Source organism: Panthera onca, chromosome A1 (genome assembly GCF_046562875.1).
Source record: "Panthera onca isolate mPanOnc1 chromosome A1, mPanOnc1 haplotype 2, whole genome shotgun sequence".
Classification (NCBI taxonomy): Eukaryota; Metazoa; Chordata; class Mammalia; order Carnivora; family Felidae; genus Panthera; species Panthera onca.
Window position 1 is genome coordinate 172118916 of NC_138339.1, and position 23989 is coordinate 172142904.

The window sequence follows — 23989 nt, forward strand, 5'->3', positions numbered from 1 at the left end:
CCCCCAAGTGCCCTCCTCTTCTGACTCTACTTGTTTTTCCCTGAGGGGCTGGTGTCGACCTCATGACTTCTGCTGTCAAATTGCAACTCCAGTCCCCAGATACCGGAGACATTTCTACCCAAACAGACTCCTGCCACCTCACCCTCAAAAACGTTATCGTGCCCATGCCTCCTCACATGTTTTTCTCCCTGAGGATTTCCCCACTTCTGGGAATAGTATTGTGATTCCCAGCCCCCCCAACCCCCAACCCCAGGGCTCGAGCTGGAAGCCATATTGGAAGCAGCGCAGTAAGGCGCCACAGACACCAGATTGGGAGGCACACAGGGCACAATTCAAGTCCCTGCTCTGCTACTCGGGAGACGTAGAGTTATCTCAAATCTCTAAACCCATCTCCTCAACCACAAAACGGGCAAATAAGATCTTTTCCACAAAGTTATTGTGGAGATTGAGGACGTGACCACGACATGTGTCTGGGTGCTCACTAAGTGTCTTCTCCCTCTGTTCCTTGTCTTCCTTTTTGCTCTCAGTCTGCCAGTCTTCCCTGTGAATTCCCCCTCCCTTCCTTTCTGTTCTATTCCTGGAGCCAACAGAATCTGGAGTCTCATACGTATGGACTTCACACCAGTCTCCTGGGAGTTTCTGTGTCTTCACTCTACGGACATATTTGTGCCTGTTGCATTTGTATTGAAATCCTTGAAATCCTTGTGTGGGTCTGCCATAGGAAAATCGAAGTTCTCTAAGCTTCAGTTGCTATAGGCACAAAATGGGCACAAACTTCATAAGGTTGGTGGTGAGGATTCGGTGAAATAATGTTTTTCAAGAGCCTGGCATAGTGCTGGGCATATATTAATACTCGGTAATCGTGGTGAGACACAGTCTCTTTTTCACTTGAAATTAATCCTACATGCTGTTACCAGCCTGCACATTGTAAACTTCAATTTTATCCCTTTGTCGTCCTTCTCAGGGACCCCTAAGGTTTCCCCAAGACCCCGGTAACACCCCAAACTAAAATAGCTTTAGGAAAAAGTGTGAACTATGCTATTTAGCATTCTGGTCTTCCGTAATACAGGATACTCCTGCCATGTCTTTCTAATTTTTTAAATAATTTTTTAAAAGTTGATTTAATTTTGAGAGAGACAGAGACAGTGTGAGTGGGGGCGGGGCAGAGAGGAGGAGAGAGGGAATCCCAAGCAAGCTCTGAGCTGCCAGCACAGAGCCCGATGCAGGGCTTGAACTTACAAACCCGTGAGATCATGAGTTGAGCCAAAACCAGGAGTTGGATGCCACCCTGGCACCCCCATATCTTTCTAATTGATTGGGATTCTTTTCTCCCATTTGACCAATCAGAATAGTGAGACTAGTTCTAGAGAAAAGCTCTTCAAACAGCATTTGGGACTTGTTTATGTATGGTGTGAGTCAGAGAATGAAAGAAAGGGACATAGCGAAGGAAGAGAATTTTTGCTTAGGCTTTCCGGATGAGAGGGGCTTCATGACGAAGAGGCAAGTGAAGATGTCTGCAGTACCAGGGAGAGACAGACGAGCAATCTCCAAGGCCGAGGATGTGCTAAAGAATGGCTACAGAAATCCGGAGGTGTTTCAGAGGGGATATTCTCTGGGAAGACACTGCAATACTGTCACCGTATGAAGAACTGAGAAAGAGTCCAACCGGAAGAAATGGGACAGGAGTAGGTGGAGCTTGCTCTCGATCCCACATAGGTCTGGGACACGAAGACCCTGCCTGCTCTCGTTTCTGGTGACCACAAGTAACCTGGTGCAATGCAGGGCTCTCATCACCATTTGCTATTGGTGAGCTAATATAGGGGGTGTTTTCTGTAAACTAAACCCCTTTTCTAAACTGATTAAACTGTTCAATTGGGCCAGTGGAGCTGGACTGACTCGTAGAGCTTCTTCTTCCCAAGGCTGGGGGAGAACTCAATGGCAGGCAAAGGATGAGACAGCATTTCCTTCAAGTAACTCAATCTTCTTGTACCTGAGCATGCAGACAGCAGGGTGACCTCAACCCCAAAGCATATATAATGACACTCTGCTGCTCAGTGAGGTCTCTTACCTGTGCCTCAACAGACCAGGCTCAGCTCCTTCCCATCACATTGCCCCAGCTTTTCCTCATGCCTGAAAGGCTCTGAGACACAAACAGGTCATCAGAAAAAAGACAAGTCTAGATCTATCCAGAAAATATTACATGTATGGTATAGCATGTTATATAATATATAATATTTACATGTGATTTATTTTACATAATCATATATAATATTGATAAATAATATATTATTTAAATATATAACATGTATTTATATGTTATATATATGTATTACATATATAATATATGATATATATTACATGATATATATTACATATATTATATGTATTACATATATAATGTATATATTACATATATAATATATATTGCGTATATAATATATATTACATATATAATAGGTACATTATATATGTACCTATAGAAATCTATCTTTTGGAATGTAAAGTTTTTAAATGTTTTATTTTTGAGAGAACACAAGTGGGAAAGGGGCAGAGAGAGGGGGACAGGGGATCTAAAGTGGGCATTGACAGCAGTGAGCTGGACGCAGGGCTCGAACTCGCAAACCTCAGTATCACGACCTGAGCCGAAGTGAGACGCTCAACTGACTGAGCCACGCAGGTGCCCCTGGAATGTATTTTAAATGCAAACAGCTAATAGTGTACAGAATACTGCAACTAGCTCTTTTTTCCTACTAAATAATGTGCTTTGGAGATTTTGCCTAGTCAGATGTGGATGTGTTTGATATAGATGTTAGAGTAATTCCCCTCAGTTTTTAAGTGTCACGTGTATTTCAGAGTATCAGTTATCCAAAGCTTATTTAACCCGTCCTGGATGACCTCAGTGATTAGTTTTGTGATCGTTTTTCACTCTTATTAATACTGCTGACATGAACACACTAGTACATGCCTTTTTATATGCATATGTAAGTATTTCTTTAGCATAAATATCTAGAAATGGAATTGCTGACTTGAATGCTATCAACATTTAAGAATATAATTTATATTTCCACGTTGTCCTCCAATAAGTCTAAGCTGTTTTAGACTTCCATAGCATATGAGAGTGCATAATTCTCTATAACACTGTCAGTATTAGGGACCTTTAATTTTGTCCAACTAATGGGGAAAAATAGAAAAGAATATTAGAGAAAGAACCAGAAAAATCTAGGTCTAGAGAGATGAAGGTAGCTGCAATCTAGTTTGATAAACTCCCCAAAGCCTCAGTGATCACACTTTGTAAAACTGAGTCACTTAGACTCTTCTGATGATCACAGCAGACTGCTGCCTTTCTCCCAAAGCAGCCAGGCTCATGACAAGTTAGGCACCTCGTTTCACTCTTGTGCTCGAAGATCAGTCTGCCCACACATGCCAGGTCACCATAATGATCTTAATGATGAGGATGAGTCGTGACACACCAGTGAGTCTTTACATTTTAATAATGCAAATAAGTCCTGATGAGGAGACTAAGCTGCATTGTCCCAATAGTCCAAGGCTCGCTGTGGCTGTAGGGGACAGGCAGCCCATTCTGTGTATTCCCCCGTTCTTCCGGCACAAGCAGGAGGAATAAAACTTCCCCATTTCTGGGGCGCTTGGGTGGCTCAGTCGGTTAGGTGTCCAACTTCAGCTCAGGTCATGATCTTGTGGTCCATGAGTTCGAGGCTCCCTGTCGGGTTCTGTGCTGACAACTCGGAGCCTGGAGCCTACTTGGATCCTGTGTCTCCCTCTCTCTCTACCCCTCCCCCACTCATACTCTGTCTCTCTCTCTCAAAAGTAAATAAACATTAAAAAATTAAAAAAATTAAAAAAAAACCCTTTCCCATTCATGTTCCCCTCACCTCCCATATTATTTTTTGGGAAAGTTGATAATTGCCATTACTAATAGGTATGTGCTAAATATTCACCAATATATGCTATTGTGCTAAGTCTTTTCAACGAAACTATCCTAGTGAATTATGAGTATCTCTGAAACTTGAGCAGGCCTGAGGTAATGAGAGAATATACAGAAGGAAAGGCTTGACTGGTGTGATGTAAAGGGAGGAAGAACATGGGTTGACCTGGGATCAAGTCCTACATGGTCTCGGTTTATGTGTGATTTTGCATAAAATACTGAATTGTGCTGAGTCTCTGTTTCCTTGTCTTTTAGAGGCGGCACAGCATTGAATGCCTGCCATGTGCCAGCCTCATTCTACGTGCTTGGCATATGGAAGAAAGCAAAATGAAGTGCTTGCCCTCAAGGAATTTTATTTTCTAGGGGGTGAAGCAGGTGAGAGACAGCCAACAAGCACACAGAAGCATTTATATCTTCATTCATTCAGGAAATAGTTACTGAGCTCATAGTTTGTGCCCAAGACCGTTCGAGGACTTGTTTTAAGAATCCTGTGGGGCGCCTGGGTGGCTCAGTTGGTTGGGCGTCCGACTTCGGCTCAGGTCACGATCTCGCGGTCCGTGGGTTCGAGCCCCGCGTCGGGCTCTGGGCTGATGGCTCAGACCCTGGAGCCTGCTTCCGGTTCTGTGTCTCCCTTTCTCTCTGCCCCTCCCCTGTTCATGCTCTGTCTCTCTCTGTCCCAAAAATAAAATAAACGTTAAATAAATAAATAAATAAATAAAAAAGAATCCTGCCTTCCAAGATTGTTTTCAGAATTACATGCAATACCCGAACAATGGCTGGTACAGTTGACAATGTGTAGATATGCTTACTAAATGGTGGCCATGATGGTGATGATTATTTTCTTTCATTTCTCTCTTCTCCTTTCAAGAAACATTTTGTTTATCCACTTTAAAAAACTTCTTGAATGTGTGCATATATTTATTGCTGCTCTCTCTATAAGTTAGCCTTTTGTCTTTAATTCTTGTTTTAGGCAGTTATTTCTTCTTTGGAGAGGCGAGCGGAGCCACAGTTAGGATTTCACGTGTACTTGTGTACAGACCTCTCGGAATCACTGGGAGAAGGAAGAGTCAGACTCCTTTCTCAACCTGCAGCCTCCTTCCACCTGCAGCAAGGCCTTTACACAGAGCTTATTCGTCATTGTCCTGTAATAGTTTGACGGATGGCCCTCACAGGGGCTGCTCTAAAGCAAATAATGGTCCAGTAGGGAGACACGGAAGATGGGAGTTGTGTGAAACCAGGCAAAAGGACCGAGATGGGGTGACTAGGAACACAGGTGGCCTCATGGAGTCAGAGAAGGAAGACAGAGACGGCGTGTTCTACCCTCTTACCCACTAACGCCACCTCCGTTTTCCTACTTAAGTCCGATGAGAAGTTTCCTTCACCTCCTTAAGCCCCAGTCTGAATTGGCTAGCCCCTAGTATGCTTCCAGAGTACATACCCCGGAACTTCCCATGCTCTAGGGCACACAGATACCCTCCTAGTACTTATTATACTGCGTTCTAGATGCCCGATACTCATTTCTGACCCCACCTCACCCTAACCCCCAACTATTAAACTATCACCGACTTGAAGTCACGATGATGTCTTCACTGCTGTATTCTCTGTACCAAAGACAGAACCTGGGATATATCAGGCTTCGGTAAATTTTCTGATGAATGAATTAGGCAAAGACAGAGAGAGAAAGTAGAAAAGTTAACAGGTTGGGGCACCTGGGTGGCTCGGTCAGTTAAGAATCCGACTTCAGCTCAGGTCATGGTCTCGTGGTTTGTGAGTTCGAGCCCCGCATCGGGCTCTGGGCTGACAGCTCAGAGCCTGGAGCCTGCTTCGGATTCTGTCTCCCTCACTCTTTTCCCCTCCCCCGCTCATGCTCTGTCTCTCTCTGTCTTAAAAATAAACATGAGGGGCGCCTGGGTGGCGCAGTCGGTTAAGCGTCCGACTTCAGCCAGGTCACGATCTCGCGGTCCGTGAGTTCGAGCCCCGCGTCAGGCTCTGGGCTGATGGCTCGGAGCCTGGAGCCTGTTTCCGATTCTGTGTCTCCCTCTCTCTCTGCCCCTCCCCCGTTCATGCTATGTCTCTCTCTGTCCCAAAAATAAATAAAAAAAAAAAAAATTAAAAAAAAAAAAATAAATAAATAAATAAATAAACATGAAAAAAAAAAAAACAATTAAAAACAAGAAAAGTTCACAGGTCAAAGGCTTAGAGGGAAGGCCCAGGTACCAAATGAATCTTCACAATGAGTAAAAAGTAACATAGGCCTTCAAATAGTGACTCTTATCCCACAGTTCTGGATAGACAGAAAAAGCCGAGAGAAGCTCAGAAAAAGGGCTACAGAGAAGACCTCCAGGGTGGGAAGACTTCCCATCAGAGAAGGTGAAATTGGACTCTTGCCTTCTGAAATCCACTTATCTGTGTTTGCATCCAGTCTGTGTTCAGCCATTTAAATGGCCCTGCTGTTTAAATAGCAGTGATGAAGGTTCACACCATGCTTTATCTATAAAGCCTTTTTGAGTTACATGGAGTCAGAATGGATACTTGGGGCCAAAGATCTAGAGATCTTCTGCGGGTCGTGCCTTCTTCATTTTCTTGTACGTATACTGAGATAAATAGACCTTCTCACCTAATAATAGCCTTTTTTCCTCTTTTCAGTACTGTTTGCAACTACCTGCAAATTTAAGTGCTAAAGAAAAATGGACGGCATCCTCTTTGCTATCTTATTAAACCATACTTCTATGTTCACTAAGGTGACAAGAATAGATACACTGAAAACTTCTATAGCATATTAATGTGTTAAGCATCATACCATACTTAGTTCCTGATATAATTTTGAGTTTCCTCTGGGGGAAAAAACAGTTCCTCTGGATTCCTTTTATAAAAAAAAAAAACAAAAAAAAAACACCTTGAAAAAGCTTTCAGATACTCAAAGACATGAATCTTGCTCTATTCCCTTGTGTATATCTGATTTAAAGGTTAATAAGTAATTAGGAAGAACACTCATCCAAAAATTACCAATTAATATACCATCATTTTCATTAAAAATGCTATTAATTATATTGTTGTACAAATGTCCTAGACTGGCTAATAAAAAGTTACCTAAAGCAATTCTAAGCCTTTTGTGGGGGGTGGGGTGGGGAAGAGAAATGAATCAAAATCAATCACTTTTTAAAATTATGATTTGGGTTTAAGAGGTCAAACAAAAGAGGGTGTTAAAATAAAAAAATCAGAGGCCAGCCTTGAAAATTTCCTGAGCATACACAACCAGTTTAGCCATACAGACAAAGCTTAATTTATCTTATTTTGCAAGGTTAACTTGACCTGGATCACTTCTGGCTTATGACTCTGAACATCGTAAGCAAAACTGGGAACTATTTCCCGAGGTTGATATGAGGTCACCACTGACCAGTTCCCTATCCTTTGAGAAAATTCTAGTATTGTGTCCAGTCACTGTGAAGAATAAACTCTCTCACTATATAAGCTGCTTTACAACAATGCACCCTGGAGCCTCATTCCCTGTTTTGGACTGAGTGCTCCCAGTTTGCAAAGTGTCTTCTTGGTTGTGCGCACAGTAAACTTATACTGATTACTCCTTCAGGGATTGGCCGGTTTTACTTCTGTTATTTATGATCTTTTGACAATGGGAAGCGAATGTCTCCGGTATTTAGTATGGATAGAATCTGATGGGGTTCCATGATTTATTTTATGTACCCAGTCATTATCACTAAGAAAACCTGCCTAAGAAGATATCCTGGCAGATGTTTAATGTGGAAGCTTGACAAACAGCTGTTCTTTGGTTCTTATAATGTAAAGCAGTCCTTTATAAATGAGACCAAACTTTTAACCCATCCACATATGTTTTTGTCAGTTTTCTAGGAGACTGTGATTAGAAAGTTATGATTGCAGTATCTTACACATTTTGTTCTACACCTTAAACTTTGCTCTATACCATAAATGCTATTAGTCATTTGTTAGAAATGCACACAAGTCCGAGGTTGGAGAGTTCATGATTAAACCTGTACCGTGACACTTAGGGTTCCACCAGATTTCATTTGAACCGTTGTACATATCTCCAAAAGTATTGTGCTCTCACCGTCTTATCCTGTCGCCTCCTGTATGGACCAAACATCTATTACTGTTGTGTGCCTTTGGGCTCGGCGAGGCAGCTGGCTAGTGTTCGGCAAAGATCGAAACTGTGTAAAGCTGCAGCTCAGCACCATTTTGATATGTAACAGACTATAACAGGAATACTTATCATCAATGAAATGAACCAAGTGTGGTATTAGGAACTATACAATCAACCCAGACGCAAACTAAGGATTTTCCATTGCATCATAGATATTTACGGGTTGCTAGGCAACTAAATATTCCACCACTGACACTAGGGAAAATTTCTCTTGCTAAGCTAGGATTGGCCGTTTTAGTAATTAGTTCTGCATGAGACTGCCTCTTAATATCCCCGGCATAGAACATTTTAAAGGACACAATACAAATCCCAAGCTTGCATTATTTGAGCAGTTCCCTAGATGGAAACTCTTATCCCTCCGGGCATGTTCAGATATTTTTTTACTCATATTGAACAAATACCTGTCTTCATCCTTTCCACAGAGCAACTTTACCTCTTCTTCGCCATTCCAACTCTGAGTATTTGGCAATAGCTGCCATGTTTTCTCTGAATCTGTCTTTCTTCAGAGTAAACATACCCAGATCATTTGCTGATTCATTCCCATTGCTTCCCATCCTGGTTGCTCTCCCCTCCCGGTGGCACCAATGGCAATGACTGGGATTGGCGGCTGTTGTTTTATGGTGCACGGTTACGGGTAATGACTTGTAGTCTGTTGTGTTGTTGGATATTTCAACTAAAGTGGACACAGGAATAAGAAGTCAAAGGCTATGGAACAGGGGGCTGACCTTTTTTATCCTGACTTGGAAAATGCTACCTGTGAGACACCATACTTTTGTGCCGTCTTGGAACCTGGGGAGACAAGTGGAAACTTTAAGTAAGACTTTCAGGGATGCTTACTAGGTTTATGCGGTGTTGAGAACAAGCAGTTTCAGTGCATGATGAGATCGTTTGGAGCAAAATTTCGAAAATGGGCATATGAATCACTGGACAGCTTCTAAAAATACAGATTCCTGGGATCCATGTACTCAGTCTTACTGAATAGGTGCCTCCAGAAGTCCCCAAGGGAAAAATGGGTAGAAGCCACAGTTATAGGGTATCCAACGTGAAGGTCAGCCATTTCTTTCAGCTGACGTCTACATAGCCTGTGAGGCTCTTTTCCATGACATGCTCTGGCTCCCTTTTGCAGTCCATCCTTCTCTTTTCTCAAAAGGTCTTTTTCCAATAACTAGTACCAAACAGTTTAGGATTTAGTTGTTAATTTTGCATGGCTCTTTGTCTCCTCGGCTATTTTAGAAACCCCGTCAGAGCACGAACTCCGTCTGATACGTCCATGTCTCTCAAGGAATATGGCACAATATTGAACAGCCATTGATGGATGGCGAGGGGTTTTGGAGGCTGTGGAAAAAGAAGTTAAAAGACAAAAGGGAGCAAGATGCAGGAGGCCAGCTAGAAAAGTTTAAGATTACAGAGATTAAAGAAGTCTTTCTTGTGAAAGAAGTTTCTTTTTTTTTAAATTTTGTTTTAATGTTTATTTATTTTTGAGAAAGAGAGAGAAAGATAGCATGAGTGGGAAAGGGGCAGAGAGAGAGGGAGACACAGAATCTGAAACAGACTCCAGGCTCCAAGCTGTTAGCACAGAGACCGACTTGGGGCTCAAACTCATGAAATGTGAGATCATGACCTGAGCCAAAGTGGGACCCTCAACCAACTGAGCCACCCAGGCACCCCTGAAAGAAGTTTCTTCTGAATTGCACTTGTGGCCTGTTATTAAGTGATAGGGTTCATGCAGGGTATTGGTCTCTCCCCATCAAACCTGATCTTTGGAGACATCAGGCAGTAATTCACAAGACTATGTTATATAAATCTGGCCAGGAGATCTAGAATTTCCTGCATTCCTTGCCCATCTGAAACACCAGAGGTAAATGAATTATCTCTCTTCTGGTGCAATTCCATCATCTGACAAAGCCTACAGCAAGGATACCGTGGGCCACTGATAAAAGTTCCAAAATAAGCATAAAGGGGTCCCTTAGGCAGTTACGTAGGCTTTTTAAAAAATATCAAAGACACATAAGATTTCAAAATTGCTTCAGTCTGGACAATGGAAAGACTCTCCAATGATGTCATGGCCTGGCCTCCTTCTGCAATTCCTTCTCCAGGCAGAGGGGCCTTCTCCTGAGGCAAACGGGAACGTGTCAACCTCTTGTGGAAATCTTAGTATTGAGCATAAAACTCAGACTCTTACACGGTTTCTCTCTTATTCACGGTCTCAGGCTTCTGTCCCCCTGACCAATGGATTGTGCTGTAGTTGCCCTGCCTCGTTTCTAGAAAGAGGGAAGTACTTTTATCCCAAGGCTTTGGAGCTCCCTTTCCCCCACGCCTGGGGAAGGTCTTCTCTCCATCTGGCTGCCTCCTCCTCCGTGTCCTTCAGATCTCTGCTCAGAAAGTAACTCCTTGAAGACAGCATCCCAGGTCACATTTTCTATTTAAATTCTTCCTCGATCACATTGGCTTCTATCCAAGTTTATTTCCTATTTAGCATTTCTCACAACTTGAAAATAATTAATTTTTTTAGGATGGGGGGGGTGCTGTTTCTAGCCATTTGATTTCTGTCTACTCTCATTAGAACAAAAGCCCCATGAGGTCGAGAAACCGGGCTGCTTTTAGAACAGGCTGTATTGCCTGTGCCTAGCCCGGTGCCTAGCCCGGTGCCTGTCACTCTGTGGGCGCTCGGTATTTCCTGAATGAAGAGTTGATAAGTTGTGATTATTTGATTAGTTTGTTTACTTTTCTCTTGTTTCCTTCACTCGACTGCGAGTTCCATGGGAACAAGGTGTCTCTCTTTTTAGACATCAAACATAGTGCTCAGCACTTGGTGGTGGCCCAATGACTGTAGAAGAAGTAAATGAGCAAAGACATTGAAATTCTCTAGGAAACGAAACTTCTTCCTCTGCGGCTTTATATACCACTCAGAACATCTGGAGCTACTAGAATTCTTCATTAAGAATTCTGCTATCCCAATATTTTCCCGCGATCACAGTTCCTGTTAACAACCAAGTGCCCGACGGGAGCAGAAGGGAAGCGATATGAATTAAATTTCGCAAATGAGGTTGCTGATGATTAATTTTACATCCTGAGCATCTGGGTCAGGGCTTCGTTTCATGGCAGGTGTGGAAATAATATCTTTGGTGTCATTATTCATGATTTTACTAAGGGCTGGGAGCACTTGACATGTTCTTCTGAATGAGATTTGAGATGTGGACCAGATGTGTAATTTTAAGGTTTTTTTTTTAATGTTTTTTATTTATTTTGAGAGAGAGAGAGAGAGAGGAGAGGGAGAGAGAATCCCAAGCAGGCTATGCGTTGTCAGGACAGAGCCTGACAAGGGGCTCGATCTCACAAACCGTGAAATCATGACATGAGCCTGAAATCAAGAGTAGGATGCTTAACTCACTGAGCCACCCAGGCACCCCAACCAGATGCTTATTTTTAAAAAACCTGTATGTACTGTATTCTCCTTTTCGAGAAACAAATTTCATATTAAGATGGCTCATTAATGTACTTTGGTGTCCATGGCACTTACTCAGTTGAAAACTACAAGTGATTAATTTTTTAAAAATACCAAGTGTCACTCAGATGACAGCAGACTGAGTGAAATGTAAACATGCCTAAAATTGAAGCCAATCATTTCGTTTTGCTTGAACTGGGTAAAAACCTCCGAGTCATTTTCCCTTCCTCCTTCTCCTGGCATCATCTCATTTTCCAAGGGGCCTGCCATTCATTGTGGACACACGAACTCAGTCCTAAGAAAATGGTCTCATCAGACATATCCCCCTAATGCTGGTTGGTCAGGCAGGACAGCCAGGTACGGCTGATCACAAATAAATATGTCAACATCCACTCCCTTCCTGAATCCCAGAAGTGGTGCTCTGGGGGCGGATTCGTCCTCTTATCAGTTTTATTCTTCTTGGTCTTGACAGTGCTGAGAAAGGGTAATAGAAACTAGGCTATAATCTTTGAGCCAGAGGAAATTGAACCAAACCAAGTGGAAAGAATATGCTACTTAGCATTAGCAGGTCAATTCACGAGGAAATTGTAAAACAGGTGCAGCCTGTCACTGGTAAAGCCCTGCCAGAAGAGGCCTGGTCTCCGTAGCCCCAGAGGTGAGCCCCCCTGCTGTAGTTTAGACCTTAGTGTTGGATGCCGGCTACCCTGGGCTTCTGGGGGACCCGCTCTCATACACTGAAACGGGTATGTTCTAGGTCTGTTCTATGTCTCTGTCTCTGCTCAGGCTCATTTCCCACCCCCAACCCCCGCCAGTGAAAATCCACTCATTTGATGGATCAAGCTGTCCTTGTTTGCTAAGAGAAAAAGGCTTGCAGAACTTCCAGGCTTCTTTCAGGGAACGTGTGGACTTATCAGTGACTTTGTGATGACAAAGCCTTCTCTGTGTGCAGGGTCCAAACGAGTGAAATGGGGATTTCAGGCCAGATAGTATGAGCCGGCATGTCCCTACCTTTCAATTGTATGGAGTTAATATTTCCAAGAAGAATGGGAAACTGACATAGAATTGCTCACTTTTTCTTTTGCTGAGTAAGGCCATTAAGGGAAAGAACAAAACTCATCTGCTAAGAAAACCTCTTTTAGAGACAAAAGGAACATTATGATAATCAATTTAAAAAAAAAAAAAAAAAGAAGGTACAGAGACGCCTGTGCAGTCAGTTAAGTGTCCGACTGCAGCTCAGTTCATGATCTCGCCGCTCGTGGGTTCTAGCCCCGTGTTAGACCCTGTGCTGACAGCTCAGAGCTTGGAGCTTGCTTTGGATTCTGTGTCTCCCTGTCTCCCTGCCCCTTCCCTGCTGGTGCTCCCTCTCTCTCTCTCTTTCAAAAACAAATAAACATTTAAAAAAAATTTAAAAAGAAGGTATAATCTCTGAATAAAAAAGAAACTTTGAATTGAAAGAATTCAGCTTTATTTAAAAAAAAAACATTTTGTACAGTTTCAGTTGTTTCAGACGGACACATCCTAGAGTATTACAATAGACCACTATGCCTGTAGATAACAATACGGTGTCGTGCCTTTAAAAATTTGTTACACGGGTGAGGTCATAGCTCGTGTTATGTGTCCTTACCACCATAAAAATGAAACAAAACTAAGAAAGAAAGTATTTCAGTGTCCTTATTTTATAGACTAGTGAAAATGTCGTCCAATGCCAGCGTAAGTCTATAGCCAGGCTTTTGGGATCTGCTGAGTTGCCCACGGTGGTCCAACAAGCCACTCCATGAATTTTAACAGCTCTTCGCTGACACTTGTGGGCAAATCTCCATGTGATCTGTCATTCCAGAAACATGAGCATGACCCAGAAACACCTTTTGGGTTGTAAAGCAAAGAGCTTATTTGTACAGAACCTTTAACTTTGAGGTTTTATCTGTCTGTGGGTTGACAGAAAAAAATTAAGCAGTGGGTAGCCAGAAAAGTGATTTGAATGTTGTTGGAACAGTGGCATTTAAAAGCGTAAGAATTAAGGATACATTTATGCATTTGCAAATCTGATTGAGCATTCTGCACGTGCTGGGTGCAGGGAAAGAGCAACGAGATCCCTGCCTTACAGCCTCACCTCCTCGTGGTAGAGACAGACGCAGAGGAGACACAGAGATAGATCACATCCCTTAAGGATAATTTCTGAGGTTGCTTTTGTGGGTAGATGTGGGCCATGTAAGTAAAGTCCAGATGAAAGTGGAGAACTGAGGCTTGCAGCTACATGAGGGAACAGCATTCCACGTAGAGGGAACAGCTGGTGCAGAGGCCCTGAGGAACAAAGAGGCCACTGTGATAGGAACACAGTCGTGAGGGGGAGCATGGTCGACTTATGGGGCCAGAAGTGCAGCAGGGAGCCAGAGCACAGGGGGCCTTAAGGGCTGTGATTGCATAAGTGACACGGACAGCTACTGGAAGGTTCTGAGCTAGAGAATGACGTGACCTGACTTCCAGGTCACGCTGTTCAAGGAGGGAGTCGCAAAAGTGTGAGCTACCGTAGGCTGTTACAATAGTCCATAGGAGACATATGGTGGCTTGGGCCAGGGTGGTCATGACAGAAGTGCCAGAAAGTGCTTGGATTTAGGATGTCTTCAGAAGGTGGAGAAAGCCGGGCTTCCTGATGGACTGGATGTGGTGGTGATGGTAAGAGAAGATTGAAGCTGGGTTTTAAGATGTTTTACTTGATCAAGCAAATAAACAGCACCATCTACTGAGAACAGGGACAATGGGAACAGGAGGTTGTAGGGGAAACCAAAACCTTAGCGGTCCTATTAAATGTGAGACGTCACTTAAATATCCAGGTAAAAATGTCAGGTGGGCAATTGAATACACGAGTCTAGAGCTTAGGGGAGAAATCGGGGCCAGAGACAGAAATTATGAGACGTTCAGCATACGAAAGATGTCTACAGCCACTGGGTTGGATGAGGTCATCTAGGGAGTCCAGCTCTCTGGATTATGGGCCAGAAAGTACAAAGGTTCTGAGGCAAGATCATGCTTGGTGAGTTATAAGGGTAAGGGGGGTCATTGTAGGTGTGAGGAAACGTAGAGACATTCAAAGTCTGGAATGATGCCAGTGTTCAGAAGGAGGAGGATTCAGGAAGGCAGACAGAGCAGGAGTGGCCAGTGAGGTAAGGGGAAACCAGAGAGTGAATCACCCACACTACGCACGTAGGGTCTTTCAAGCTTAGGCCCTTCAGAGCAGTTTATAATTTTGCTCTGCCCTCTGTGATCTCCGCTGATGGAAGAAGGGGTGTATGCTGTTCCACTCCCAGTGTTCACCAGCACCTGTCCCATGATCAATTATTGTTCATTTGTTTTGAGCAGAGGTTGAATGCGGCAGTCTACAGATGGAATCCAGCCTGTAGATGTGTTTTGCTTGAACTTCAGGGTCTAAAAAATATTTTCGTTGGTTGCCAAGGTTAGGGATTGGGAAACTTCACACCAAAATATGTACCTCTGGTTCTTTTTTAAAAAATCCCCAGGAGTCTCAGAAGGCAGGCAACAGCTGTTTGCGGCTGAATGGTGGCCGCCACGGTCGGGGGGGTCACATGCTTTTCAGTTACTTTCCTGAAGTCTGTAGTCTTCCTTGCATTTCCCCTACAGCCAGTGCTGAGTGCCTCACTCCCGTTTCTTGCTGAGTCCTGCGGATTTTGGTTTGTACCTCTTGTTCAGTGAAAGAGGGAATGAATGAATGAATGAATGAATGAATGAGCGGACTAAATGAATGAGTATTTACCAATGAGGCACCTGGAGCCCGCTCAGCGAGGTGAAATGAAATAAGATTATGTGCAGGAAAGCCAGGGCGCAGATATAGACTCCCAGGCCAGGGCTTTTTAAATCTTTGCTTCCTAGTTTGCATTGTATTAAAAACATTCTGGGGCGCCTGGATGGCTCAGTCAGTTAAGCATCAGACTCTTGATTTCGGCTCAGGTCATGATCTCGTGGTTCGTGAGTTCGAGCCCTGTGTTGGGCTCTGTGCTGACAGCAGGGAGACTGCTTCAGATTCTCTCTCTCCCTCTTCCTCTGCCCCTTCCTTGTGCTCCCTCTCTAAATACATACATACATACATACATACATAAACAAAACCACATTCTAAAATAAAAGCAAAAGTTTGAACGAAGGAAGGAGGGTGCTGACAAGATGCTATTTCCATTTTCAGAAAAAAACTAGAATCTTAAACAAATCATGATAAATGTTTCTTTCTCCTTAAGCTTTGGTGAGAAACGGTTTCATAAGAAGCTGTTACACAGACTAGCAAAAGTTAGCATCCCTGCCCAAGGCTAAGTGAATAATAAACAAATGTAATTATTCAAGAACGTAATTAAGGTTAAAAGTGATATTTTGCTCCGTTTGATTTTTGGAGAAAATAAGTTTTGCCAGTTTTCTCTGCGAATTATTTTAATCTATTTTTACATGTTTCAAACACAAATTATTGTAATCACAGAATGTCAGCTTATCATCTTTCTTTCATCTACTCAGTACCCAACACTGGAGTTTTTCAAGCCTCATCTCTCTTGCCAACTCCAATGATGGCCAGCGGCTGTTCCGAGCAGTGTGCACAGGTAGACTTTGAAAGTAGTCTGGGCTCAGGAGTTAGACTACAGTGTTTGGTTTCTGACATTCTCTAGGTTTGGATACAATTCTTACGGTTGAACGGTGTCCCCCTCCACCCAAAAGATGAATTAAAGAATTAACCTCTGTCCTCCAGACTGTGACTTGATTTGGAAGTAGGGTCGTTGCAGACATCACTAGTTAAGATGAGGTCATACCAGGAAACACGGGCCCCTAACCTAAAGTAACTGGCGTCCTTGTGAGATGGGGAAATTTAGACACAGACTCCAAGGGAAGACCATGTGAAGAAACACACGCAGGAAGACAGACATCAGAAGCTGGATCCAGAGAAGACACTGAGTCACCAGAAAAGAGAAGAGGCAGGGAAGCGTTCTCCCACGGAAGCTTCAGAGGGAGCATGGTCGTACCAACGCTTGTCTGGACTTGCAGCCGCCCCGAACTGGGGGACAGTACATTTCTGTTGTTTTAAGCTGCCCAGTCTTTGGTAGTTTGTTATGACTGCCATAGGAAACTAACGTAGAGATTATTTTGTCTACCTCTTAATTTTAGACTGGGTTAGAATGCAGGTGTCTTGAGGGTAGAAGCCGTGTCCCTAGGAAGGTGGCATCACCCACAAACGCCATAGATGTGCTATCCCTGATAGGACGTTTAGGGAGATGCCACCTTGAGAATCCTCATTCCTTTGCTCGCTAAAGGCACCGAAACTGATTCCACCTGCACTGTCCTCCTCTTGGCCCTCCTCTTGTCCTGGAAGCTACAAGTATATTCTTTCTTCACATAGAAATATCTTGAGTATCAGGAAGAATCTGGTGCTAATTTTGACCCTAGGCAAATTTGAGAAACAGCCAAAAAGTATCTTTAATGACCCTCTGGTCTTCTTGTGCCCACTTTAATGTGTCAGACTTCTCTGTAGATGAGACTTTCTTAACTTGCAGTCCATAGATAGTTTTTAGAAGCCAACATGAAACCCTTGAGATCTTAAGATTTGTTGCAATAGTCTGTATCTGGGTAAACATTTCACAGTTTAATAATTTATTAATTCTTAAAGTTTATGTATTTCCCTACAACCAGAACAAGAAAGAAAAAGAAAGACTAAGGATCCTCGGCATGGTGGTCAGTGTCAAGCTAAGGTTTTGTGCCTGGGGAACAAGGCACATGGAGTGGAATGATGACTAGGGGTGGATGAAGAGTTTGGATCTAGGAATGTTCAACTACAGGTGAGTATGGAGCCTGCCTACAGGGTGTTTGGTGGGCATTTTGGCCACGGACTTGGCCAGGAAAGGGCATGCACCCAGAACCTGGATTGATCAACACAGAGGTGGGAATTGAATGCTGAGCGCAGACACCCTTTTAGAACTCGTCACCGACCTGATCTAGGAAAGACCAATGCTGAGTCTTGGCAAGTATCCACAGTGAGGAGCAAAGAGAGGAGAGGTGGCATTAGAGGCGAGATAGGAAGGAAGGTTGCAGTGGTAGAAGAAGTAGGAGTGGGGGGAAAGAGGAGGAAAGAAGTCCAAGGAGGGGCTGGCCAGGCTTGCAGAACAAAACGGAGAAATTAAAGAAAATGGTGAACAGCCACGCAGAGCAGTTTGGTGTCTGAGGTTCACTGGCAATCATCAATAAGTTCGTTTTGAAAAGTCGTGGGGATTCCTTCATTAATTTATGCACTCTTGGAATGGTTATTGTTGCACCTCCTCCACGCATCAGTGCCACGCTAGGTGCTTGGGCACAGAGATGACTAAGACACCATCCTGTCCTTGGGAAGCTTACGGGCTTGTACGGCGACACATACTTAGAGGAGTGAACTGTTACATGGAGGTCTTCATAGTATCACGAAGGGGCAAGTGGTTGATTTGCCCCGGAGGGCAGCAGTCAGATGATGGATACATGGATCTCTTACACAAGGAGTAGAATTGGTGGTCCGGGCACCGTTAAAGTAGAACATGTCCTTCACTTTATCGTGATATCTGAAATCCTATGTGTCAGAATCGCACGGGCACACACACACACACCAACACCTTGGACCAAAACTACTTTTGCTACTGAGACCTAGTAAGTGATGTATAATATCTCTAGACAAATACAGACAAAAAGAAATACATGTGCCTCACTGTCTCTCCTTTTCAAATATGTAACTTTTTAGTACCTAGATCAGTTTATTCCTGGGGGCTTCTATTTTAGAATGTTTTTGACACTTCCATATGCTAAATTTGTGAAACATGGATATTGTTAAGATATTAGGAGTTTTAGAATTCATTAGACCAATGAGTTATTCTATAAGAGGAATTAGGAGGAGGGAAGGGATGGGGCGGCTTTGGAGTGACACTTACCTTGGATCATGTCTCTTCCCCACCATTTGTAAGTTATTTGTTGTTTCCAACCTGTATCCCACAACTGTAATGGTTGACTGAATATTTACCTTAAAGAGCCGTTGGAAGGAACTGATAATTCATGAAAAATACCTGGCAGAAAGTAGCCTCTATGTGACTACAGAGATTTCTATAGATAACAAGATAATTGTCTGAGATTATATCTTCAAATCAGGCCAGAATTGAGCACATAACTTAAAAAATCCTCAAGCAATTTCTGCAAAGAATTAGCTTCTATTTGAAAGCAATTCAAGAACATGAAGTTAAGGCCAAGGCCAATGACATACATTTTTTAGTATGTTTTGAAGAACTGTCCCAAACGATCACATATCTACTACCATATTCGATTTTAAAATTTTCACCCATACACATGAAGACTAAAATTTTATTTGTCATCAGCCAACTTATAGCCAGCATCCCACAAATAAGTGAGTAGGATCTATTTTTATACATTTTCAAACTTAGAAAGAATGGGAGAGTAATAGTAAGTAGTTTCTGCAACACTTCAGAGAAACTGAAGTAATTTACTTGTCAATTACTTGTCAGTTTTCCTGTCAATTTTCTCATGTTGTATTACACTTCTATGCTGTATTATACTGGGGCCTCTAATTCCTGCACAGAGCCCCCTGATTTTGAAATCTATTGGACTATTGAGAACAGGGCCATAGCACATTGCCGTACAGGTTGTGCACTGCACAACTCCAGGGGGTGCCGGTCACACAGACCATATTGAGAAATGCACCCACACAAGCCATATGCAGCAGCCCTACCTGAGAGCCTTGAATCCTTTCCTAAGGAACATGCTCTACCGTGCAACAAATACTTATTGAGCATCTAATACGTAGGAGACACTGTTCTAGGCTCTGAGGACACGACAGTGATCAGAAAAGATACCATCCCCATCTACATGGACCTTCCATTCTAGCAGAAGGGAGGGGGACAGATAATGAACCCAAACCAAGTATGTGTTCAGTTTACCAGAAGGCGGTGTTAGGGAGAAGAAGAAAGCAAGATGGTGAGCAAATGGAATCACAGCCACGGGGAAATTACTATTTGAAATAAGGTTGGCAGAAAGGCTTCACTGTTGGCAGTTTGGATCAGAATCCAGAAGGGAATGAGGGATAAGCTGTTCGTACAATTGAGGCAGGAATATTCCAGGCAGAGCAAAGAGCAAGTGTAAACACCCTAAGGAGGAAGCCTACTTGGCACAGCCAGGGGCCAGGATAGAGGCGGGGTGGCTACAGGGGACTGGATGGGGGGACAGTGGTAGGACAGAAGTCAGGGGGTTGGGGTGAGAGTCAGATCTCCAGGGCCCAAGCAGTTTTGTAAGGATCGGTCTTTACCCATGTACCCAGGCAAGCTGGGAAGCCACTGGGAGGCTTCCAATGGAAGAGTGACATCATCTCACTCAGGTGCTCAAAGAATCACAGGGTCTTTGAACTAATTTTTATTATGTAAAGCCAAAACAATTTCCCCAAAGACTGTAGGAGTGCTTTTTGTTTTTCTTTGGCCAAAATTAGCAACATGATTTTTTAAAAAAATTATTTCCTATTTTAATTTCAGTTTGAATTAAAACGTCTAAGCAAAGACATTAAATACTTGATGAAAGTGGTAAATGCCAAAACCTTTAGTGCCAATAAGCATGAAAGCTAATTCATTTATTCTCTTCCGGATGTTTCCGTCTGCAAAACAATCCAGACTAGTTCCTATTGGTTACAGGGAAAAGAACCTGAAAAGAAAAATCTCAAACATCTCAACTGTGAGGGAGACTGTTTTATGGATTATAAAGGAACAGAGATGGGGCCAACATGGTCAAGGATACGGGGAGGTTAGCTGCTCACGAAGCAATTTGCATTTTGTCAAGTTAACCTATCTTGTGGAACACCATGTTCCAGGCCTTCCAGAAAAATTTAAGCAACTGCACTGTTAAAAAAAAATATCACAAATGCCTTTTCTGCCCAGTGGTTTCATTTAAAATGCAACAAGGTAACAGTTGTGAATAAAGTACAGTTGTCATTGTAAGAACTGTGCTCTATTTTCTGAAACATTTCTACAAAAGTATTTATAGATGTACAACTCTCTTTCCAAAGACCTTAGCAAATCTCCTTTGTAACCACCCACTCATTTGTTTAGTATGCTTTTATGGATGTTTCCTCATGGTTGCAAATAGTCCATAACAAAAACTAAAAAACAAAAAAGAATATGTCAGGCTTATAGTCGACTGGTCTCTATATTGGTATGCCAACACAGATTCCTCTTCCCTATTTTTCTGAACAAAAATAGTCCACAGTCCTTGAGAAAATACCTTGTAAGAAATACTAACCACAAACATAATGTCGGCGTCAAACTTGACTTGCTTTAATGTCATGACTAATTTGTATCACTGAGCTGTTATCACTCACACAGTTAGATTCTTAAGAGTTTGGACACATTAAGAGTTGAACGCTTTATGAGTTGGACACATCCTGTCTGTAAAGCCAGTCATCAAAATCAGTGTCTATGCTGTGATACTTTATTATGAAGGGAAAATAACAGGAGCTGGCTCTACTATGTCCCGCCCTCTGCTAGGCATCTGGCATATCTTAGGCCAGGTAGTCTTTGCAGTAACCTTATCAAGTTGGAATTATAATATGAATATTGAATAAGAGGAAACTGAAGTCAAGGAGGTAAAATAATTTGTCTCAAATGCTATAGCTCACTTCTAACCAGCCAGAACTCATTCAAGCCCTGGCCTGACAGCAAAGCCCTTGTATTTCTGTCTGTCGTAGGCTGGTTCCGTGGAGCAACACTGTCTTATTTATTATATTAAATGAAATTAAAATTAAATAGCTTAATTATTGTTGTCATCATAATTTTTCTCTTAGCTACCACTCTTGAGTGCCTTTTTTTTGAGAGAGAGAGAAAGAGACAGAGACAATGTGAGTGGAGGAGGGGCACAGAGAGAAGGAGACAGAGTCCCAAGCAGCCTCCACACTGTCAGCACTGATCCTGATGGGGGCTCGAACTCACAAAACCATGAGATCATGACCTGAGCCGAAACCAAGAGAGCGTGACGCTTAACCAACTGAGCCATCCAGGTGCCCCTGAGTGCCTTTTTAATTTACTCGTCCTTATTGTAAGAACTCGTCATTCTTACATCCACCTTGCAAGGTGAATATGCCCGCATGGTGCCGGGCAGTGTGCATACGTTAGCCAATGTCACTGGCAAATGTTCTCATTTCACTGATGAGACAAAAAAGCTAAGAAGTGACAAGGGACCCACCCAAGTCGGGGAAGTGGTTGAGCAGGTATTTATAGACTCGGGTATGTCTTACTCCTATGTTATGGGCTCTTTTCACATTCTTCACAGTTTGACAACTTTAAAAATAAGTGACACCACGCTCAAATTAAATAATCTGAAAATGTACAATTCTAAAAGGGAACTGATAACTTAAGGCAATCTGTAACCATGCTTCAACAATGCAAATGATTCCACTAGACACTTCTGAAAATGGTCCTTAAAACTCAACATCTTCATGCTTGGTTCATGCTTTTATGTTAAACTTAACTGTTCTTCACCCTTTCTCCATGGGTTGGAATTCCTCCAACAACTGTGGTCCCGGAGAATCCACATTGAGGTAATAAATTGCAAGGACCTGGAAGTTGCTGTCCTCTTGATATTCAAGAAGTACTTAGCCTTAATGTGTTGTATATATCTCCCTCATATTTCCTTAACTAGATGAAAGAATTAAGTTTTAAGACACTTCCTAAGACGTTGGTTTCCTAGTCAATATCCAACCAGTGAAGGCTTGGATCAATAAAACAAAGGAAGTAGGATGACCTGGGAAATGAATTTCTCACCTCTGACCTGTTTCCATATCTTGAAGCTCTTAAAATCTAGTTTTTAATCTAAACTGCTTTTTATAGTGAATGTTTCCATGGGTGATGACTGTAGAAGCAAATACGTACTTAGGTTACTTGTTTGACTAAAAGCAAAATAAATACTATTATAAAAATATGCTTATAATGTTATACTTTATATAACTGTGGTTTATGCATCTGTTTATTTCTGTGTAGACAAAACAATTCATATTTTTAAAGTCTAATCTAATAAACTTTTCGTGATAAAGAGGAATAAAATAGGGAAAGTTATGGGGATAAATGGCATATCTAATTTTTCAAACTTTAACCCTTAAAAGACTTCTCTTGGGCTACAAATGTATCCTTCTGCTTTTTAGTGTGTAGACAAATTTTCCCTTTAAGATATACTTAAATATACAAAGTCGTATATTTCAACTTCGACTAATAAATATCATAAGACATAACTTTTCACCTTAAGATGAAATTCTCCCTCAAAACATACCCAATCCTTCAATATCCAAGAATAGGCTAAGGTCACTATTTCGTAAACTCACAGCACTAAGATTTCCCAAGAGCATGGACCACCTTTTTTTTTTTTTTTTTTAACTCTTCGGTAAGCTTATTTATACAAAGTTTTGCAGAGATGTAAACATTAAGCTCTTATCTCCATTGAAAACTATATCATGATGATGTTGGGACTGTCCTAGACAGTCTGGGATTCATAGAATCCATATTTTAGGGCAAAATAAGCCTCAAAGAATTATGGGCTAAGTCACACCTACTTCCTTCAATTAGATATTTCATCATAATTCCTCCAATTTCTGCAAGTCCAAACCCCACCTGACTTAGTATACACCTCAGGTGGCAACAACCTTCTAGAACATGTCTTGAAACAGTCAGCTGGAAGCCAGCTCTCCCTTCTATGGACCCACATAGAAGCTTGTTTCTCTCTTAAGGCACGTGTCCCTTTCTGTCTTGCATTATAGTTGCTTGCTGACATGCTGTATTTTTCCTCCTAGACAGTGAGCTCAAGGAAACCATCTTGAATCACATTCAATTCTTCCGTGATGCTAAGTGTTAACTAACACATAGTGGGTTCTCAAGGAGTACTAAGGATGTACTCAATGATTTCTGTTAGCCATGGCAAATCGCCAGAAAGAATGAAAAACCTATTAAGAAGTATTTTAGGAAGCCCTTGGTCAAGAAAGAAAAGCCTAAGAGCAGAAAATTCTTCGAGAGGCGAATCAGAATAACTGGCACATAAAAGTGACACATTCAATTTCTTCACCTTTATATAACCTCCAGAAGATCAAACGTTAATAAAATATTTATCTTCAGTTGTCACAAGCCAGACTTTGATTTAAAACTCTTGGGTACATGAATGTCATGCCAGACCCAAAATATACCGTCATGTATTTTTAATTTAAACATGGCTCTGTAAAAAATTTATGTATGCCTGGTATGAAAAAACGTGGGTGAAGATCTCCCAACAGTCACCACAAACAAGAAAACAGAACCTAAAAATGACTGTTGAACTTCTGTGAACCTACATGGGAAAGCATTCCATCCGAGAGTCCACTGTGCCATCAACACGACACAGGAAACGCATCCCC

General features: G+C 42.2%; 1 protein-coding gene and 1 long non-coding RNA gene across 9 annotated transcripts in view; both read right to left on the reverse strand.

Moving 5' to 3' along the window:
* Nucleotides 1-23989, reverse strand: part of MBNL2 (muscleblind like splicing regulator 2) — a 158525-nt gene that overhangs the window by 84899 nt on the left and 49637 nt on the right. The window lies entirely within an intron of this gene.
* Nucleotides 1322-23986, reverse strand: LOC132681906 (uncharacterized). Its single transcript, XR_009611311.3, has 2 exons — nt 8028-23986; nt 1322-2140 (listed from the first exon to the last, which is right to left on the reverse strand). It is a non-coding gene; the product is annotated as an uncharacterized LOC132681906 (long non-coding RNA).